Source organism: Sturnira hondurensis, unplaced genomic scaffold, assembly GCF_014824575.4.
Source record: "Sturnira hondurensis isolate 20B ecotype Veracruz unplaced genomic scaffold, ASM1482457v3 Scaffold0014384, whole genome shotgun sequence".
Taxonomy (NCBI): Eukaryota; Metazoa; Chordata; class Mammalia; order Chiroptera; family Phyllostomidae; genus Sturnira; species Sturnira hondurensis.
Window position 1 is genome coordinate 31761384 of NW_028087015.1, and position 4658 is coordinate 31766041.

At 33.8% G+C, this 4658-nt stretch overlaps 1 non-coding gene across 1 annotated transcript; it reads left to right on the top strand.

The window, feature by feature from the left end:
- Positions 1-1664: 1664 nt before the first annotated feature.
- On the top strand, positions 1665-1828 carry LOC118998894 (U1 spliceosomal RNA). The gene has a single exon (XR_005068979.1). It is a non-coding gene; the product is annotated as a U1 spliceosomal RNA (small nuclear RNA).
- The last annotated feature ends 2830 nt before the right edge of the window (positions 1829-4658 follow it).

A 4658-nucleotide genomic window follows, 5' to 3' on the forward strand; every position in this document is an offset into this window, starting at 1 on the left:
CAGGCAGCTAGCTGAGCAGTTGCCCAGCTGACTTATAGAAAAGGCTATATCACAAACACACTTGTGGCAAGAAGATCCTAATCACAAGGCTGTCTTTATTTACTCTGAATTGAATCTTTTTCAGGGCAAGAAGCCTTTCCAGTAGGGGAGTTTTAAAAAATGAATAGAATTTTTAAAAGAAATTTTTTTTAAATTATGGATTTCTGAGTTGTCAAGTAACAGATAGAGCAAATACAAGGTAAAGAAAGGGAGAACTGGGGGATGAGATGCACATGGAAATTTAGATAAACTGTATCATATTCCTGAGAGTCAAGAAGGTAATGCACATGTAAAAAGCTGTGCACAGGAGCAGAAAAAAACTTACAGGCTCTCATCTCTGGCTGACCTGGACACACTGTGCCAACAGGAAGAAATGGCTGGATGTAATTCCCAGTCACCGGGTTGAAAGTTGAAGGCATGCCCTAACACTCACACAGAGCTCTCACAAGATCTCAAGACACTTATTTGTTCCAGACACTTAAAGAAATATCTGTCTAATTGTTAATAGACAATGATTAAATCTAGCAGATACATCAGCAGCCATAAACAATGAAGAGTAAACACTTTACAGAATTCTCAAAAGATGGTCATAGTTCTATACCTTTAAAATTATTTGATATGCCATTGTCTCTAAGAAGTCTGATTTTTTTATTTAATATCTTGGTGGAGTAAGAAATAGTTTTAAGTTCTTCCATTTGGATCTTCCCGCGATGATAAATTTCACTCTACAGGTAAAAAGATAAATGCTATATCCTTGCTGATTGCTAAGTATGTTCGTTTTAATTGTGTGTTCAGAAATTGGGGGAAATAACCAATAGGGCCAAAGAGCATCACCCAGACCAAGGAATCGCCCCCTTCCCGAGCAACTCCCATGTGATGACTGAAACGTATGCGGTTCTTGTGAACTGAATCGCATTCCCTCAAAATTCATATGTCAAAGCCCTAACCTTCAAAGTGGCTGTATTTGGAGAAAAAGGCCTTTAAAAAGGTGATTAACGTTCAATGAGAAAATAAAGATGAGGCCATAGTCCAACAGAAGAGAGAGAGACAACCAGGGATGTGTGTGCACAGAGGATGTAATGAGGTAGCGCTCTGAAAGCCAGAAATATCTCAGGATAAGGACACCTTCCAGCATTTGATTTTGCATTTAAAACCTTCACAGGCAAGAAAACAGATTTCAGTTGTGTCATATTTTGTTATGGCAGTCCTCACTGACACTAAATACAATACCCTGTGGTCTAGCCCCACACCGAACATGGGGAAGGCTCATTTCAGCTTCAGAGCTCCCGACAGGGTAAGTTGAGGACTTACGACTGCATTCCTGCCTAACTCCTCCTTCCGCCAAATTTAGCTGTCTTTCCTTTCCTCTGCCCTGTGTTTGTTGATCCCAAAGTATTCCCTAATCACCCATTGGTGAGCACATTTCCACCTTGCAGTTTGCAGTGGAACCCAAACTACAGCAGTCATCTTTTCTACATATCCCTTCCTGGTTTACCTTAGTGGGGAGTGATGTTTGTTTGTTTGTTTGTTTGTTTGCTTCAATACCAATAACTTACCTACATGCCAATATATTGGTAATTGAAAAAAATACAGTATTGGTAACAGAAAACTTAAAAGATTGACTTATAGTTACCAGACAGGGAAGATACCATGATCACGAAGTCAACTTTCCTAGGGTGCAGTTTATCCATTGCACTCCAGATGTGCTGGCCCCTGTGATCTCCCCAGATGTGGGAAACTCCACTACATCATTCCTGGCAGTGGAGAACTGTGTTGGCACTCTCCCCTGGGGGAAGGAAATGATTGACTGACTAGGATTTAGGAAAATTATTCTAAATTAGCTTATGTTTCTGCTTTGAAACTGAAATTGAACATTTAAATACTTAACAGAATTGTTGATTACTTGGTCTTGTGTTTCTGAGAGGAAATTATACATATGTGTATCTTTATATATTTAAATTTTATACACACATAATTTTAATGTATGTAACTTTTATTAATGTTAATATATCTATGTATACACATACAACTGAAATCTGAATTCATATTTTCCAAAGATCACTGATGTTTAAAATGCATATTGAAGTGTTTTTGTCTCTTTTATAATTATATTAAGTGCAAAATATTGGTAACAGCACACAAGTCTAATAGAGGCTATTATAACAAGAAGCAATATGCCAGATTTTTCATGGACTATGATGCAACCATTAAAATCACATTTAAAAAAATGATCAATAGCATAGTAAAACTTTAAATCTATATTGCAATGTATAGAATAAATAACATGATTAAAATGTATACAACTAACATTATCACTATACATAAATTAAAAATACCTGTATATGTAGGCATGAGTGTGTGTGAATATACACATTAGCAATGATTAACAAGTGAAGGATTAACAAACAATTAATTGGGATTTTCTGAATTTTTCCAAACAATATGTAAAAAAATCCCAAATCATCCAAAAAGATAAATTAAAATAAAAATAATGACTAAAAATATTATTCTTAATGCAAAATGTATTTAATTTCTTTCCCTCCATAAAAATATACAGTTAAAATTGAAGCACAGGGGATATTAAGCAACCAACATTATTAAACTAAGCCAGAATAGTTTCCATAATAAACATTACCACAGAACTAATTTTTCAATGAAAAAATAATCAATTCAATTGTGCTATAATCTACAGTTTCCATTGGGTGTGTACCTACATACACTTTCTCTCTCAAAGTATCTTTCTCTTTACAAAAACCAATGCCAAGGGCCCCTTTGGGTATCCAAGTTATAATGGCACCTATCTGTTTGGCTTAAAATTGTCTCCAGAGAGATCTTAGCATTGTGACTTATCTTTCATTTTTCTTTTTCTTACCAAGGAGCCTGATGTTCTAACTTTATTATCATTTGCTAAGTGTATGTAATGCTTGCTTATTAAATTTGTTCTTTAGGGCCATAGTTTTGGTTCTGTTCTCTCAGGATTGTCACTGAGACAAGGTATATGTCTGGACTCATAGAAGTGCCAACCTAATTCTATCACAGCTCATACTACTTTGTTATAAAATTGTTCTAACAATTTTATTAAATTTAAAATTTAACAATTTTATAACAATAAAATTGTTTAAAAAATTTTATTGTTATAAGTGCCAACCGAATTCTGTTGTAGCTCATCCTACATAGGTAATTGTTATAACAATTTTCATGTCTATTTTCACTCCTAGGCATATCACTTAATGTATTACTGCCCCTAGCATCTATTTGTCCCCTATAATTTCAATCTTTCATTTTCAATGGTATATAATACAAAGTCACAGAAATTATTGCAGTGTCTTGCAGATGCTGGTGGAAACAAAATTGGGCAGCTATGTGAATGTAAGACTCAAGGCTCAGTTTCAGGAACAGTGTGTTTGTATTCTAGAATCTATGGTGCTACTGAAATCATGGTGGATTGAGGTAGAGGAGGTCCTAGAATTCTCTAAAGCAATGTGGTAAAATTCACCTTTAAGGTATTTCCAGGTTCACATATATTGTACAAAAGGACACCACAACTGTAAACTGTAGTGTGGCACAGGTCGCACAATATATCATGTGTATTTTTTCCCTCCGTAATTAGACAGTATATCTTTCTGAAGTTATGCCTGTCTTTATTATTCAGGTTATACTGAGGTTAGAATGAACTGCATGGAACTATTTAGAAGTCTGAACATAAAGTAACACCACGTTATCTGTAGTATGACTAATGTTGCAACACATTAATTTTTTTTCAGATTGATGTTGTAAATCTGTTTAACTGGGCTTCTTAGTTGAAAATATGTGCAGTCTTTGTCCCCCCTCTACAGTGAACTCTTCTATCAAAATGAAAATAGAAGCTTTTTATTTCTCAGCAACAAAGTCAGAATATCATTAATATAATTAACATAATAATTTACTATTTTAAATTCTGACCTAGCAATTTAATGAGCCGCTATTTTATTCAGACTCCAAAGAAATCAGTCCCATTGACTAGTCAAAATCTAGCATTTCCAAATGGTGTTTGTATGAAATACACAGAAAACCTGTTAAATGAATTTGCCAAGCACCTATTTTCAAAATATTATCTCAAGAATTTTATATATATAACCCTTTCACAATACACAAACTTCTATGCTGCATTTTAAGTAGGAAAGATACAGAAACAAGGAAAATGTGTATCTGCACCAATGAACTGTCTTTTCTGCCATAGTTCAATTATCACATCCTCATCTCTTCCTTTATTGGATCCATTGTATTCTTTATACTCAAAAGAAATGTTGACACAATTACTCAATAATAATTCAAAAGAGACATTGAATTCATAAAAATATTTTGACATCTAATGGCATAAAAATTAATATCTTCTGGAGTTTAATAAATAATTTTATTGGAACAAAGTGAAATGTTAAGTTTACAGGTACACACTAAATGCTATGGACACAGTATACTGAACAGTAGTTATTTCTCCAATTAACAGCTGTAGACTCATTTTTTATTGGGAATGTGTAGAAGTAGTTGTAAAAAATTACTCTAAAATATATAACAATTTGAAAACTTCTTCAGGAACTGAATAAATTATTCACATATTTATATTGAAATACCATATTATA